This window comes from Schistocerca piceifrons, chromosome 2 (assembly GCF_021461385.2).
Source record: "Schistocerca piceifrons isolate TAMUIC-IGC-003096 chromosome 2, iqSchPice1.1, whole genome shotgun sequence".
In the NCBI taxonomy this organism is placed as follows: Eukaryota; Metazoa; Arthropoda; class Insecta; order Orthoptera; family Acrididae; genus Schistocerca; species Schistocerca piceifrons.
In genome coordinates this window covers 771,166,921-771,185,321 of record NC_060139.1, presented here as the reverse complement: position 1 = coordinate 771,185,321, position 18,401 = coordinate 771,166,921, and positions in this window count along the sequence as shown.

Here is an 18,401-nt window from a genome sequence, read left to right as displayed (position 1 = left end):
AGCTAACTTTTCACTCAACGAGGAGCACTTGCGTCCACACAATAATGTGTCTAACACTGGAGTTGAGCAGTCTGACCTCACACACCAACAAATAGAGATGGTCCTTAGTCTTCGCAAACTATACAAAATCTACCTAACATCCCTTATCAGTTCCCTATCTGCAACGATCGAGTGTAATTACAATAGACGCTAGATTACAAAGGTAATTTAAATTGCAAGAAAAACATTAAATTAAATCACTTGTAAATAGCAGTAGAGGAGAGAAATACTCAGGAAAGATAACCGAAAAATTAAAGATGCGTGTGTGTGTGTGTGTGTGTGTGTGTGTGTGTGTGTGTGTGTGTGTGTATGTGTGTGTATGTGTGTGGGTGGGTGGGTGGGTGTGTAAGGAAGCATGGAATACTCTCACAGGTACCAAAACATAAGCCCTGAAGCATATGTATGATATAAAGTTGTAAAGCCCAAGAAAACAAATTTAGTAATACAATCTTACTCGAGAAATAAAGAGAAAAAAAAGGGTTCAAATGGCTCTGAGCACTATGGGACTTAACATCTTATGTCATCAGTCCCCTAGAACTTAGATCTACTTAAACCTAACTAACCTAAGGACATCACACACATCCATGCACGAGGCAGGATTCGAACCTGCGACCGTAGCAGTCCCGCGGTTCCGGACTGAAGCCCCTAGAACCGCACGGCCACGGCGGCCGGCAAAGAGAAAATAGTCACGCAGCATACCCGTTCTGCTCAACGAAAGGGAATGAGGACCTGCACATCTAAAATGAGTAAGTAGCACATAAACGAATGGGTTCATGAATGCAACAGGTTACTTTGAACATGTGTTACCTATGTGCTGTGCAATGGGGCTGTCTCCATAAATTCAGTATTCACAAAGTAATTAGTTATCAGGGTCATCACTTGCAATACTAATTCTTTTTGTACATAACATTGTATTAGATATGTGAGACGACATAACACACTGTCTCCTACCGACATTTAGCAGCTCAGCAAGCGATGACATTATTATCAGTATCTGGAACATAATTAGCATGCAGAGGTAGTCTGTTTATTTTTATTGATAATTCTCAGTGCCCGCTCTGTAGCTGCGTTGACGTTGGTCAGTGACTGTGTCTCATGCAGTTAACTTTCGTAAGACAGCAAGATGGCAGCCCCTCGATGGTGCAGATTAAAATAGGTCAATTTCAAAGAATGATTAACTTCTGGCAAAGGAATTCAGAATACGCGAGCTGTTGAAACAATTATCTATGATGTCTTCCCTCTATCGTATTTTTGCACGTTTTAACCTACCAAAGAGTACTAAAGCCTCCCTCTAGAGCGTGCGGCATGCGTCGATTGGCTTTTAAAGCGTGCCGTGTGCGCAGTCAAGGTGTGTTCCGAGTGGCTTCGAGACTTAGCTCGGCCGGTGGCCAGTGTACACGGCCACCGTTAGAGGAGATGCACTGTGTATACTTCATCAGAGGAGACCTTGGCCTGAACACGTAGTTGTGATAGTGCCAGTTGTCTTCTGCATTCACTGCACCACAAGTAGGCTACCGAAGAACATTTAATGTGCTGAGAAAAAGTCTGAAACAAAATGCTTTGAGTTGTCTTGTCTACCACGGCGCAAGGTCTTCCGTGTTTCGGAACAATGTCAGTGTAAGAGTGACTTCAGCAATTTTTATTTAACTTGCCGAGTATCATTTTCTCTTTCAGAGTCGTCGCAGTGCTATTTGGCTAGGGATGTGTTTTCAGTTGTAGCTGCCCTGCCATCATATTAAAAGAAAAATTTTATGTGTTTTATTGTAACTGGTTTTGTGAGGATAACATGCACAACCTATCATAACCTGGGCTTCAGTTATGCTTACTGTCACTGCGTTTAAGAAGTTAGTAGTTTTTTTTAACGTTGTCAATCATTATGGGATTGTAGGTTGTTATTTGAGCTATCAAAATTTTTTTTTACTAATGGCTTGGTTTTATTAGGAAAGATCTACTATTTTCACGTTTGCACTGTGATTGTTCCATTTGTTTCCATGTTTTATGACACTTTTAAATGTTTGTCAGTTTAGAACTCTAGAAAATATGTAAAACTGCATCATCTAACCGGGTGACTTGCAACTCAAGACTTGATGACAGTGGCCACCTACTTATTGCAAACTGGGTGCAAAAATCTATTAGTACCACTGGAGTACATAAAATGTAAGTAATTGTGTTAAGGCTGACGGCAAAAAATCTGGTAAATTTTATTTTTTATGCATTACTGACATCCAGCCAATAAATTGATTTTCAACTTTTAGGAGGTAAATGGATTTTTTCTGGGAGTATCCACTCTCTTCTCCTCGCTCACTACCCCTTCAGTCAGTTTAACAAGCAATGTGTTGACTTTAAAGACAAAAGACAAAATTAATAACCACGCAAGTGTATTCCAAACTACAATTCGAAGACTCAGCTTTACAAACCAAAGAAATGTCGTCTGAAATATTTAATTTTGAGACCTTTAAAAATTAGTCTTACATTTCAGGAAAAGTTAACATCTTTGAATTTTTAATAGCACGTAAGTAAATGAAACAATATTTGATGCAAGAACGGGCTTCCAAGCAGTTCATTATACCATCTCTATGTACCTATTGCACTGTGCAGAAACACAAGACCGAATCTGTACGCGCAGGATAATACATAAAAATATTCCCAAATTAACTTTCTTGCGTTAAACTAACCACCACAGTAAATAAATCACTGTAGTGTCTCCTCAACGCCCTAGACTTCCTTTAATTTCTTTTAAGTCAGTACCGCCATTAGACTGTTGCTTATTTACAGTCACATGATTTCGGTTTCAGGCAATTTATAACACTTAAAACACTTGATAATGGCACTTTGAAGCTGAAATCATGATTGTGCAAGTGTAAATATAACACTGTGAATAAACAACAGTCTAATGCGGTATTGACTTTATAGAAATATATTATGACTGTGGCCCCGTATTGTGAAAAAAATTATTAAACTCTAGACTTCACTCAGATAATAGCAGCCAACAACAGAAACAGCACAAGGTGCCCCTTCGAAGTTACCATTCAGATAATAGCAGCTTCCGTCTCAACAACAGAAACAGCAAAAGGTGCCCCTTCGAAGTTACCATATCAAATCTACACAAGAAGTGACCAACACTAATGATGAACTACATTCAAACGAGAAAAACCACGCATTCCTCAAATACGAGATAATACCATTGGTCTAGAGCAAATGGACTCTCCAAGGATTTAACTCTGTCACAGTGATCTAACAAAGCTCCACATTGTGACCTAGATGGGCCACTTTGGAGCAGTGGGCTAAACAGAGAATAAGGGCTGTGTGCTTCGTTGCCAAATATATTCGAGACTGCTAACTCTCCCTTCACCCCTCCACCTACCTATTTGTGTAGAAGTGGTTATGTTGCACTTTTAAAATCAAATTAATTTATTAAACTGACCTCTCCCCTCCTCCCCCCTTCCTTTCCCCACCTGGAAGAATGATGAAAATTGCCCAGTCTTTACTGAGCTGATGGACTGGAAGGGTCTCATGAGACGAAATTTCAATCAGTGTCAGTTACATTGCAGATGATATATGTTTTATATATAAAATTCAATTTGCATTTTTATCAGTCTTCTGATTGGTCTGATGCAGTCCACAATGAATTCCTCTCCAATCCCAACTTCTTCATCTCAGAGTAGCATTTGCAACTTTAGTCCTCAGCTATTAGCTGGATGTATTTCAATCTCTGTTTTCCTCTAAACTTTTTCCCTTTTGTAGCTCCCTCTAGTGCCATGGAATTTATTCCGTGATGTCTTAATAGATGTTCTATCACATTGTTCCTTCTTCTTGCCAGTGTTTTCCAAATATTCCTTTCCTTTCCAATTCTCTGGAGAACCTCCTCATTCCTTACCTTATCAGTCCACATAATTTTTAACATTTTCCTGTAACATCACATCTCAGATGCTTCAGTTCCTTTTTTGTGGTTTTCTCACAGTTCATGTTTCACTACCATTAAATGCTGTGTCCAGACATACGTTCTCAGAAATATCTTCCTCAAATACAGGCCAATGTTTGACACTGGCAGACATGTCTTGGCCAGAAAGCCCTTTTCGCCAGTGCTAGTCTGCTTTTTATGTCCTCCTTGCTCTGACCATCGTGGGTTATTTTGCTGCCTAGGTAGCAGATTCCTTCACTTAATCTATTTAACTACATCTTATTTGTGAGCACGAATCCCGATGTCAGGTTTCTCAGTGTTCTCATTTCTGCTACTTCTCATTACTTTCATCTTTCTTACATTTATTCTCTATATCGACAGCTACATCTACGTGATTACTCTGCTATTCACAATTAAGTGCCTGGCAGAGGGTTCATTGAACCACCTTCACACTGTCTCTCTACCGTTCCACTCTAGAACAGCGCGCAGGAAAAACGATCACTTAAATTTTTCTGTGCGAGCCCTGATTTCTCTTATTTTATCGTGATGATCATCTCTCCCTATGTAGGTGGGTGCCAACAGAATGTTTTCTCAATCGGAGGAGAAAACTGGTGATTGCAGTTCCGTGAGAAGATCCCGTCGAAACGAAAAACGCCTTTGTTTTAAAGATTGCCACTCCATTGTATATATCATGTCTGTGCCACTATCTCCCCTATTTCGGGAGAATACAAAACGAGCTGTCATTCCATGAACTTTTTCAATATCATTCGCCAGTCCCACCTGATACGGATGCCACGCCGCATAGCACTACTCGAGAATAGGGCGGACAAGTGTAATGTAGACCTCTTGCACCTTCTACGCGTTCTGCCAATGAATTGCACAACATTATCTATGTGATCCTTCCAATTTAGGTTATTTGTTATTTGTAATTGTAATCCCTAAGTATTTAGTTGAATTTACGATCTTCAGATTTGTGTGATTTACCGTGTAATTGAAATTTAGCGGATTTCTTTTAGTACTCATATGAACAACTAACACTTTTCTTTATTCAAGGTCAATTCCCACTTTTCACACCACACAGACATTTTATATAAATCATTTTCAATTCATTTTGTTCATCTGATGACTTTACAAACCGATAAATGACAGCGTCATCTGCAAATAATCTTAGACGGCTACCCTGATTGTCTCCTATGCCGTGTATAGATCAGGAACAATAGACGGCCTATAACACTTCCTTGGAGAACGTCGGATATTACTTCTGTTTTACTCGATGACTTTCCATCTATTACTACGAACTGTGACCTTTCTGAAAGGAAATCACGAATCCAATCGCACAACTGGGGCGATATTCCATAGGCACACAGTTTGGTTAGAAGACGCTTGTGAGGAACGGTGTCGAAAGTCTTCTGAAAATCTAAAAATATGGAGTCAATTTCACATCCCCTGCCGATGGCACTCATTACTTCGTGAGTATAAAGAGCTAGTTGTGTTCCGGAAGAACGATATTTTCTGAATCCGTGCTGACTATGTGTCATTAAATCGTTTTCTTCGAGGTACTTCATAATGTTCGAATACAGTATGTGTTCCAAAACCCTACTGCAAATCGACGTTAGTGATATGGGTCTGTAATTCAGCGGATTATTTCTATTTCCCTTTTAGGGTATTGGTGTGACTTGAGCAACTTTCCAATCTTTAGGTACGAACTTTCTGTGAGCGAGCGGTTGTATATAACTGCTAAATATGGAGCTATTGCATCTGCATACTCTGAAAGGAACTTGGCTGGTATACCATCTGGACCGGAAGCCTTGCCTTTATTAAGTGATTTAAGCTGCTTTGGTACACCGAGGATATCTGCTTCTGTTTCCCATCTTCGCAGTTGTTCTTGATTGGAATTCGATAATATTTACTTCGACTTCTTTGGTGAAGAAGTTTCGGAAAACAGTGTTTAATAACTCTGCTTTGGTGGCACTGTCATCTGTGACTTCATCGTAGTTATCGCGCAATGAAGGTATTGATTGCGTCTTGCCACTGGTGCGCTTTATATGTGACCAGAATCTCTATGAGTTTTTTGCCAGATTCCGAAACAGAGTTTCGTTGTGGAAATTATTAAAAGCATCTCGCATTGAAGCACGCGCTATATTTCGAAATTCTGCAAAACTTTGCCAATCTTCAGGATTTTGCTTTTTTTTAAAAAAAATCTGTTATACTTTTTTCGTTGCTTCTGCGACAGTGATCTGACCCGTTTTGGGTACCATGGGGGATCAGTACCATCACTTATTAATTTATATGGCACATATCTCTCAATTTTCGCCGATACTATCTATTTGAAATCATTCCGCATCTTTTCTACGCTTACGTTATCAGATCGGAAAGAGTGAACACTGTCTCTTAAAAAGGCGTTAAGAGCATTTTTATTAGCTTTTTTAAATAGATATACTTCGCGTTTCTATTTGAAGGTTGTAGGTGGTACGGTATTCAGTCTAGCAGCAACTGCCTTGAGGTCGCTAATTCCTGTATTCGTCATGATACTCCCTATTTGTCCAGGATTATTTGTTGCAAAGAGGTCAAGTATGCTTTACGCTTCGAGCAGGCTCATGAACTAATTCTTCAAAATAATTTTCTGAGAAAGCATTCAGTACAATTTAGGATGACGTTTTATGCCTGCATCCGGCTTTAAACGTATAATTTTTCCAGCATATCGAGGGTAGAATGAAGTCGCCACCGACTGTAATTGTATGAGTGGGGTACCTATTTGAAAATTTCCTTCTCTATACTCATTAGACTGTTCATGCCATTCAGCAGATCCTGCAATCCTTCTTCACTTTCACAGAGGATAAAAATGTCATCAGTGTATCTTATCACTGATATCCTTACACCTTCAAATTTAATTCCAACATTGAATCTTTCTTTATTGCCATAATTTCTTCTTCAGTATATAGATTGAACAGTAGTAATGAAAGACTACATCCTGGTCTAACACCTGTTTCATCTGAGCACTTCATTCTTCGTCTCTCACTCTTACTGTACCTTTCTTGAACCTATTATATATTACTCGTCTTTTACATCGTTAGACGCTTATTCCAGGTGGACAAATCCTATAAACATGTCTTGATTTTTTTTCAGTCTTTCTTTCTTTTTTCAACTGCAACATAATTTCCTGTCTGGTGCCATTATCTTTCCTAAAGTCAAACTGATTGTCATATAACGTATCTTCAATTTACATTTCCATTGTTCTGTATATTATCCTTGTCAGCAATTGGGATGCATGAAATGTTAAGCTGTGTGATAATTCTCAAATTTGTCGGGACTAGCATCTTCAAAATTGTGTGGACGATTTATTTCCAGTAGTCATATGGTACATCGCCAGACCTACACATTCTACATACGAACTTGAATAGCCGTTTTGTTGGCACTTCCACCAATAGTTTTAGAAATTCTGATGGAATGTTATCTACGGCTTCTGCCTTATTCAGTTATAAGTCTTCCAAAATTCTTTTAAATTTTAATTCTATTGCTTGATTCCCTATACCATCTATGTCAACTCTTGTTTGTTCTTCGATCACATTATCAATGAAGTCTTACCTTCACTGAGGCCTTCAATGTATTCTTTCCACCTATCCGCTCTGTCCTCTGCATTTGACAGTGAAACTCCCCTTGCACCCTTAATGTTAGGACCACTGCATTTAATTTCACCGAAAGTTGTTTAACTTTTCTGTATGGTAAGCCAGTCCCTCCAACAATCATTTCTTTTTAGATTTCTTCACATTTTTTCCAGTTGTTCCATCTTACCTTCCCTTCACTTCTTATTTATTTTATTCCTAAGTTACTTGTATTTCTGTATTATTGAAATTTCCTGAATATTTTTTGTACTTCACTCTTTCATCTATCAACTGAAGTATTCCTTGTGTTCTACGCGCTACAGTCTGGACCCGCGCGACCGCTACGCCCGCAGGTTCGAATCCTGCCTCGAGCATGGATGTGTGTGCTGTCCTTAGGTTAGTTAGGTTGAAGTAGTTCTAAGTTCTAGGGGACTGATGACCTCAGAAGTTAAGTCCCATAGTGCTCACAGCCATTCGAACCATTCCTTGTGTTACCCATGGTTTCCTCACAGTTACCTTCTTTGTACCTATGCGATCTTCCTCTGTGAATCAGTTTTGGGAAAGAGTTTAGTAATTAAGTCTTTTCTGAATTAGCCTTCATTTCACAGTGTGTCTGGACAGATTGGTTCAATCCGTTTACTGATTTAACATAAGACCAAAACTTCCTGCGATTTTGTGTCGAGTCGCAGATATTAGGTGTGTTTTTTTGAGTAAATACTGTTTTTTAAGAAAAATATAACATGTTGACTGTTGTTAGCAGTTTTATTTTTACATAGCAGCCTACACTTAATCTGCTTTTCTACATAATTCCCACCAGTATTCGGCTTGTTTACGTTTGTGAGTATTTGAAACACCTTCACTCATTGAACATCCCGCCGATTGTGAAATACGCGCTGTGATTGGTTTCCTCAGGACAAAAGACATAGAAGTGTCTGAAACTCATCGACAGGTCAGTGAGGTTCACGGAGAGAACATTATGGGCAATGGTATGGCATGGATATAGATGAGAGCTATTAAAGATGGCCGTACGAATGTGCATAATGAACGAAATGGCGACGTTCGGTCAGTACTTACGATTTCGTGCAAAAACTTGAGGAAAATGTGAGAGAATGAGGACCTTACGATGTCGATGTTATAGGACGAGTTTCCTCAAGCGCCAAGAAGTGTGCTTTGTGCAGTTGTTTCCTAATCAGGCGACAGATTTCTATAAGGATGGTACTCAAAAGCTGTGTGCACGATACGATAAGTGCCTTAATATTGGTGGGAATAGTGTAGAAAAATAGAGTAACGTATAGATTTTCGTGTAAACATAAAATTTGTAAGAAAAGCCTACTTTTTTTATTTTTATTTCAAGACGGTTCAAAATGGTTCAAATGGTTCTGAGCACTATGGGACTTAACATCTGTGGCCATCAGTCCCCTAGAACTTAGAACTACGTAAACCTAACTAACCTAAGGACATCAAACACATCCATGCCCGAGGCAGGATTCGAACCTGCGACCGTAGCAGTCGCGCGGTTCCGGACTGCGCGCCTAGACCCGCTAGACCACCGCGGCCGGCATTTCAAGACGGTATTTACTTAAAAAACATGCCTGTAGAATTTTATTTTCAAATTCGTTGAACGCCTCACACATGGATCTCCTTACGTTGATTTTGGTTTCATTTAGTTTTACGTTCCCTGTGGGACTTTGGTTGCTTTACTTTCATAGCAGCTTTCTTAAGAGTTTGTTGAACCACGGCATATGCCTGTCTAAAGCGTGTTGTACAATGTTCCTGAACTTTGTCCATTGACGCTCAACACTGTCAGTGATGGATATGAAAACTTCATGTTGACTTGTCAGGTAACCCAAAATCTGTTTTTTTGGCGCTCTTGCAACACAGAAAGATCTGTTTACTTCTCTTCATATTCCTGACTTCTTGACATTCAGTGTCAAGTATGTGACTTAGTGTATCTGGGAACGACAAGCAGGAATTTCATAACTAGGTATAAAGCACATATAAGAAGGTGGAAGTATTAAAACAGCCGTTCTACCTTTTCTGAACACCTCATAAAATATGAACATGCTACGTCCAAAATGGTACAGGACATCAAAATTATTACAGTGAACAATTACACAGAAAAACTCCTGAAATTACAGGAAATCTGTCATATACAAAGAGTTCTTGCAATGAAAAAGAAAGTAATTAATGACCAAATCAATATAAGCAATAACTCACTGATCATGTGAGACAGTAAAACAATGACAAACAGAAATGTAAAACATAACCACACTAAATAATTAATTAATCAACTCTCTCTCTCTCTCTCTCTCTTACACATCCACACACACACACACACACACACACACACACACACACACACACACACACAGACACACACATACACACAGCCGGCCGCCGTGGGCAAGCGGTTCTAGGCGCTTCAGTCCGGAACCGTGCTGTTGCTACGGTCGCAGGTTCGAATCCTGCCTCGGGCATGGATGTGTGTGACGTCCTTAGGTTAGCTAGGTTGAAGTAGTTCTAAGTCTAGGGGACTGATGACCTCAGATATTAAGTGCCATAGTGCTTAGAGCCGTTTGAACCATTTGTGACGAAGCCTCGCGGGAAGCTGTAGAAGGGGAATGTTTCTTCCATGAGAAAGCCTCTTTCTACAACAACGCCCCTTTCGATGGCAACGCTGGTTCTCTCGGCAATTAGTTTTTGCCTCAAAGCCCATATTTTTCTGATTTGGCAGTCACAACTTCTTCTTCTTTCCTCGTAGCAAGAAAATTTGTATGTGATATTACAGGTACTGCGAGACTCTGAAAAAACTCAAATGGGCAATTCAGAACCGGAGAAGAGGGATGTTGAGCAAGGGCGTACACATTCTCCACGACAACACTCGCCCACACATCGCTCGGCAAACCGTTGCTCTCCTGCAACAGTTTCAGTGGAACACAATTACCCACCCACCCTATAGTCCTGACTTGGCGCCCAATTACTATCACCTGTTCCCTAGGTTGAAAGAACATTTGGCCGGAAAGCGATTCAGCTCCGACGACGAGGTGAAAGAAGAGGTTCATAACTTTCTGAACAGCATGGCGGCGAGCTGGTATGATATGGGCATCCAAAAACTGCCACAGCGTCTACAAAAATGCATCGACAGAAATTGTGATTATGTCGAAAAATAGTTACATGTTCAGAATGAAACATCACCCAGGCTGTGGCTAAGCCATGTCTCCGCAATATCCTTTCTTTCAGGAGTGCTAGTTCTGCAAGGTTCGCAGGAGAGCTTCTGTAAAGTTTGGAAGGTAGGAGACGAGGCACTGGCAGAAGTAAAGCTGTGAGTACCGGGCGTGAGTCGTGCTTCGGTAGCTCAGTTGGTAGAGCACTTGCCCGCGAAAGGCAAAGGTCTCGAGTTCGAGTCTCGGTCGGGCACACAGTTTTAATCTGCCAGGAAGTTTCAGTTACATGTTCAAGCTGTAAACTGATGTAAGCCATTGTAGAAATAAACAGGTCTATGTACTTATAAAAAAAATAAGAGACCTTACTTTTGGGATTACCCTCGTAATCTCCCAGGAAGCTTAACAAGTTTGTAGCTCGCAGCTTGACTTTTTCGGGGTGATAATTACAATTTGGTGACTGCTGCTCTTAGGAACATGAATGCACGTAATAGGGATGTTTGCTTCATTGTGAGCACATATTATATACTAGTGTAATGGGTCACCTAAAATCAACATACCCCCTGTTTCTAACTTTTTCTAAGTCTGCCGCGCTTCGGTAGCCTGAACTAGCATCGAAAGCCGATGTCCCTTGACTGGCCGCATAGTGTTTTTCCACAAAACTATCGAGAACTACGTATAAAGACATTTTGTTTGTATGTTCTGAGGATGGGCTCAGGCCGAAACGCATGGTATGTAAAAAAAATTAGGAACAAGGGATCTCTTTTTAAGTGACCCATTAGAGCAGTATATAAGAAGTCTTAACCTTTTACTTTATGGTCGCAGACCTCTTACACGATTTTATGTCGCAACTTCAGTTCGTTTCATTCAATTTACTATAAGCATTCGACTCCAAATTTCTAGAAGCTATCTCAAAATTACATCATGACGTAGAATAGGCGAATTCCTGCGTTTTATCGGCATTTTTTTAATGCAAAAATGCGCACGACCGCAACGAAAGCACTCTGTTGGCAGAGGTGAGTAGCAGCAGGTAGTCGGCTGGCTGTCCGCGTCCAGTGAATACATGTATAAAATTATTTGTGGCCGCAATCGCTCCCGCAGCGGGGTGGAGAGGCTGTTTGTTAACAAAGAGGGCGCCATCCATCTGCCCCCGTGACGGATGCCGGCGCATCCATCGCCGTCAGCGACCCCAGCCGGCAGCCGGGGGCGGTGCTCGGCGCCCTCGCCGCTCTTTCACCTCGCCCACTCACCACAGGCGCTCTGCGGTTTTCTAACTACACCTGTGTTTTCAGTTTCCTTTTATAAACAGTGGTAATGAATCACTGCGTCATTTAATATGGAGCGTTTCAAATAGTTTCATACCAGGATTATAACTTACGACAAAAACGTTTTTATTTTCAAAAGAACCCTCCAATTTCAGAAGAGTATAAAAAAGGTGATTATATTCTGAGGTGATAAGTCATGGGCTAAATCCTAATACCTTGGCGGACCTTCTTTTCTCCAACGTAATGCAGCAACTTTGAAATTGCATGGACGCAACAAGTCGTTGTAAGTCCACTACTTAAAAATCCGACCATAATTGCAAAAGTGTTGCGGTTGCAAGGTTTGTGCACGAACTGTCCTCTCGAATATGTACCATAAATGTTCAATAGGATTCCTGTCGGGCGACCTGGGAGCCCTGATCATTCGCTCTAACTGTCCTGTATGTTCTTCAAACCAATCATATACAATTGCGGCTCGGTGACATGGCACCTCGTCATCCATAAAAATTCCATCGTTTTTTGGGATTACAGACCCCACGAATGGCTGAAAATGGCTTCCAAGTAACCGAATATAACCATTTCCAGTCAATTATCGGTTTAGTTGGACCACAGGATACAGTTCATTCCATGCTCTTGGTTGGTTGCTTGTGGGTGGAGGGGAGGGGACCAAACAACGAGGTCATTGGTCCCGTGGTCGAATATGGGAGAAATTAACAGAGGAACACACAGACAGTACTGCCAATCACTGGGAAGGAATACGGGCAAGCAAAGAGGAAAAAGGGACGTCAAAATAGCAGAAAGAGGAAAGAATAGATGGGGGGGGGGGGGGTGGGAACAGAGAGAGCAGGGGTGTCCCAGAAACGCTACCTGTGGAGTGTCACCACCTGCACCAATGATTCGTCTGAACACCCACACGATGCCATTATCACGATATAATAAGAACACCAGGGGAAGAAGACATGAAAAGGGGAAACTAAACAGTACAATAGTCTGCAGAACCTGGTCATTGGAGACAAGGTCATGGTCTCCATAACCAAGGCCTACGCTGAGGATCCCGAATTCCAGGGGGAACTTAAATCTGAGAGGACAAACAAGTTTCGCCAATAAAACCGAGGACAGACGTAACCATGCAGAGTGTCCGCTAACACCCGAGACAAGGAAGGTAGGAGAGCATATTTAGTGTGAAAGGCCAAAAGGCAGGGGCAGTCTAGCAAAATATGGGTCACCGTGATGGGAGCCCCACAACTACAAAGGGAGGGCGGGCTGGGGGAGGGGGGAGATACTTGTTGCGAAGTGGGAAACCATAGGTTAACCTAGTATGGCCACTACAAAGACGGCAGAAGATGATAGATTCCCACTGGGAGAGGCAGAAGGAAGAACGCCACGTGGTGGGAGTGACCGCGAAGTTCATCACACAGGACGGTAGCGTCCCAAGAGTTGGCCCACGATTGAGCAAAAACGAATTTGGTGTAAAGCCACAAATCCGGTCGCACAGGGGGGGCAGAGAACAGAGAGTAGGTGGCCGCCCCCTCAGACAGATGATCAGTTAGTTCATTATCCAGGACACCTACGTGGCTAGGAGCCCAAAGGAAATCAACTGCCAAGCTCTCCGAGAAGGATAGCTGAGACCAAGAGGTGCCGGGAAAATTTCCGAGTGATAGCCTGAGTCTGAACGCAACAAACCTTACGTGAATGAGGACTGTTTAATAAAGCAGAAATCCCGATAGGTGGCCATCAGTTCAGTAAACACTCCACAGGTGGCAGGCAAGAGAGAGTGTTCCATGCAAATAGAAGACGTGAAGGCGCATCCCATGTGATCAGAGGATACAGAGCCATCAACGTAAAAAACAATGGCATCTTGAAACTCCCACATTCAGAACAAACAATGGAACACCATTGGAGTAATGGAGCCTTTCAGACCACGGGAAAGGTCCATCTGAATCCGTTACCAAGAAACTAACCAAGGGTGGTGGTCAGGAGAGAACGTGGGGAAGTGGAAAAAGAGGGAAGATGGAAGTCACAGCAGTGGAAAAACCCTACTGATAAACCCACCTGAGAGTGGGCAGCAGGCGGGCAGAGGCTCAAAGCCGTGAAAAAAAATAGTAAAAGATGTGAGCAGGAGAAGAGCGAATAGCAATGGCATAGGAAACCAGGAGCTCGGACCGCTGAGTCGAAAGGGGAGGGATCCCAGCATCAACCATAAGACAATCTACAGGGCTAAAGTCACTGGCTAAACCAGGAGGAGCAGCATGGAAGGGGCAGCTGACCCCTAAACTTGACAACCATAGTACAGATGAGACAGAACTAATGCCCAGTAGAGGAGAAGAAGGGTTGAACGATTTGTGCCCCAAGAGTGGTGAGCAAGGAAATAAAGGACATTGAGTTTACGATCGTCCGCAGCTCGTGGTTGTGCGGTAGCGTTCTCGCTTCCCACGCCCGGGTTCCCGGGTTCGATTCCCGGCGGGGTCAGGGATTTTCTCTGCCTCGTGATGACTGGGAGTTGTGTGCTGTCCTTAGGTTAGTTAGGTTTAAGTAGTTCTAAGTTCCAGGGGACTGATGACCATAGATGTTAAGTCCCATAGTGCTCAGAGCCATTTGAACCATTTGAGTTTACGAAAACAGCCAACCTTCTGATGACAGACATGTGACAAGCAAGTAAGCTTGTTGTCGAAAAGAAGACCCATGAAACGCAACTGGAGGTACACAGTCAGGTGTTGAGTTTTGAGGTAGAGCTACATATCAGGATAGACAATAGTACAGCGACAGAAATGTATCACCCTAGACTTGAGGGGAGAGAATTGAAAACTGCAAAAGTGTCGAAGTGGAGGCACTCTGAATGATACCCTGGAGCTGTCGTTCCGCAGAAGCCATCAATTGGGATCCAGCCCAAATAGAGAAATCATTCACGTACAGAACAAGGGTTATGAACTGTGCGGCAGATGTCTCAAGTGCATTAATAGTGATGATAAAAAGACCGACACTTAAACTTCCAAATTCGGAACAAACAATGAAACACCACTGGGAACTAAGAACAGTGCCGAGCCAGAATCTGAACACCCCAAGAGAAAGGAACCGGCGAATAAAAATCAGGAGGGGGAGGAGGAGGGGCTCTGAAGAACACACTCATGGAACATAGGGAAGAGATATTGTCGTTGTGGAGCATTGAAGTTTTGAAGCATTTGTAATGGATAGTCAGCGCCAGGAGCGGAATCGAAGGAAGGAGGTAGGGCCAGAAGAAGGCCCCATTCAGTAAAATATTCATTGTTGGATTTCGCCTTACGAGGGGTAAAACATAAGCAGGAAGCTCCAGCTCGCTGTTTCCGGAGAAGGAAGGCAGTTGGATAGGAGGCTGACGCCAACGCCATCACAAAATGGATCACAAGGTGTTCCGCAAGAACTGATCGATCTGTACAAAGGCCACCACGAAGGGTAAGGCCTGGAATGGAAGAATGTGACTGATAACCTTGGATAGTGCGAGGCATAGCCCACGCCTGTGACAAAGGGACAGAAGCATCTAGAGAGAAGACAAAGCATTCCCAACACACCTCCTAGCTCTGTTTCATTAAGTAAATGGGTTTGGCACAAAGATGTTTAAAGGTAATAAGACTGGAGGAGGCTGGATGCTACTTAAGGTGTTACAAGGCATGACAACGATCGTGAGTAGTGATGGCAATGGCTGTGCTTCACCATGGAACTGCCTGATGGCAAACGGGTCTGTCAGGTGGGGACTAGCAATTTCTGGTGGTGCAGAATATCTCATTGAACAGATATATAGAGGCCAGTTAGCATGATGGAAAGCCTGGGAGGTAACCTGGTCATCAGGGGGCAGGAAGGAAACGAGAGAATTAATGGAAAATGGTCACTATCACAGAGGTCATCATGTCGTGACCATAGCAAGGAAGGAAGAAAAGGAGGGGAAGAGAGCAAGAGATCAGTGCTAGAGAAAGTGCCACATGAAGCACTACCGTTAAGAAGGCACAGATCGAGGTCTGCAAGAAATTGATCAATGAGGAGCCCAAAACTAGATGAGAAAGCACTGTCCAGAAAGGGTGATTGGCATTAAAATCTTCAAGAAGGAGGAAGGGAGAGGTTGTTGCTGAAGGAATGCAGTTAGGGCAGCAGATGTAGGTGGCCTGTCGAGAGGGAGATAGAGATTGCAAACTGTGACTGTAGAGGCCAAGTGTATCCATACGGCAACTGTTTCCAATGTGGTATGAAGCGGGATCCAAGTATAAAAATATCTGTACGAACCCACGAGTAAACAACGCCACCAGAAGACTAAAAAAAAACTGATCCAGTTCCGATAGAAAGCACAGAACCTACAAAGGGTCAGTGAGTGGGCATCAGTAAAATGAGATTCCTGGAGAACTACAGAAGCTACCAAATAAAAGGCAACTCTGGGAGGTGACAGTAGAATCCATTACAGTTCCATTGAACAAGCACAGAGTAGGTATCCAAATGAAAGGTGAATTATCCATCACTAAGGAGGATCGGGGTGACATCCATAAATAAGAAGTCAGACACGTTGCGAGAGAAGAGATGGCACCTCTGGGGGCATTGGAGGAGCCTTGACCTGGGACTTACGTTTCTTCTTCTTCTCTTTCATAGGCTGAGGACAGGGCATGGACGGAGAGCAGATTTCTGCAAGATCCATAACCGAAAGAGAGTGGGTGAGCTTGGAGCACACTGTGTATCCCAAGGCCGAGTTGTGATAGCAGGCCTCCAGTCTGAGAGACACTGGGTTGAGGAATCCTAGGCTGATGAGCAATGGGTGCCGAAGAAGGGGGACACTTCTTTGGCGAGGGAGGGGCAGCAGGGACCAGAGTGGAGGGCGTTGAACTGCAAGGGAGGGTTAGAGGAGAAGTGGATGTGACTGGGGTAAGGAAGAGGGAGGAGGGGGAAAGGAAATAACAGAGGTAAAAGTCATCTACACAGGAAGAAGTCGGTATATTTCTGACGAGCCTCAGTGTAAGATAAACAATTAAGGGACTCATATTGTTGTATCTTTCTTTCTTTCTTATACGCCTGAGAACCTGGTGGGCATAGAGGATGATGGTCATGACAACTAACACACCAGGGTGTCAGTACACAGAGGATCCTCACATCAAGTGAGTGTCCACATTCACCACACAGAAGGTCTGCCATACATCAAAAGGCATGTGCCCAAATGCCAGCACCAAATGTGCTTCTTGAGTGGCAGATGTATGGCTTCACATCACATCGATAACACATGACCCTGACTTTCTCCAGGAGGTATCTCCCTCAAAAGCCAGAATAAAGCTGCACTTGTTCTTATGACCTTCCTGCACACACCGAACAAAATACCCCGTCATTCCAGATTGGCCCAAAGTTCCTCATCGGCCTGAAGGAAGAGATCCCTATGAAACATGTCTCCCACAACCAGATTCAAAGACTGGTGGTGTATAATGGACATCAGGACGTCGCCAAGATATCAGAAGCACGAAGGATTGCAGATTGGGTGGCAGAAGTAGTTTTGATGAACAGGAAACGGGACCACATCTTACTGAGGGACTCCAGTTGATGCGTTCGAGGCCAGCACTGAAACACAAACGGCCACAATACAGCGGTAGACACGTATTGGTAATTTTGCAGCAGGTCAGTGCTCGACCTCATGTCGCGAAACCCGTCAAAATATACATAGAAACGTTGAAATGAGAAGTCCTATCCCTCTCGCCGTATTCCCCATATGTTGCTCTCTCTGACTACCTCTTTTTTCGATCAGTGGCATACAGTTTGGCTGATCAGCACTACCGATCATATGAACAAGTGCAGAATTGAATAGATTCATCGATCCCCACAAAAGACGCCCAGTTATTCCGCCAAAGGGGTTCATATGCTATCCGAAAGATGGAAGAATGTAGTGGCCAGCGATGGGCAATACTATGAATCGTAATTGTTTTGTAAGTTTTTCACAATAAAGCCCCGAACTTCGAGAAAAAACGGTGCAAGCAAAGTTGTAGACCTTGAAAAATCTTCCCCTTGCACCTCGAAAAAAATCGCCTATACTAAGTTTAACAGACAGGTCAGATTTTTTCCTAAGTTCAACAATGAGAACATGTTTCATTAGAACGTCAATTCAAACATGTTAGATACATTACCCTAAGCTTGAATAGATTAATGATCTCTTAAAACTTGTAGCCTACATCTGTTGCTAGCCCATATTAAGAAATTAAGTACCGTAGTCAAGGCATAACTTCTAAAAGGTCTAGGCTACAAAAATTTTATACTAGTTCCGGATACAGTCTTTATAACAGCCTAGCCCCTAGCTAGAGTCGTTATAACCTAGGCTGGCTGGACTATGTTAGTGGTTTAATTGACCGCTCTTTCAGATACTATAAAAGATTTTTAGCACTGAATGAAATGTTGTTTCGAACCCAGGTTATCGGTTATCCAACTCCCGTGCTGACCACCTACC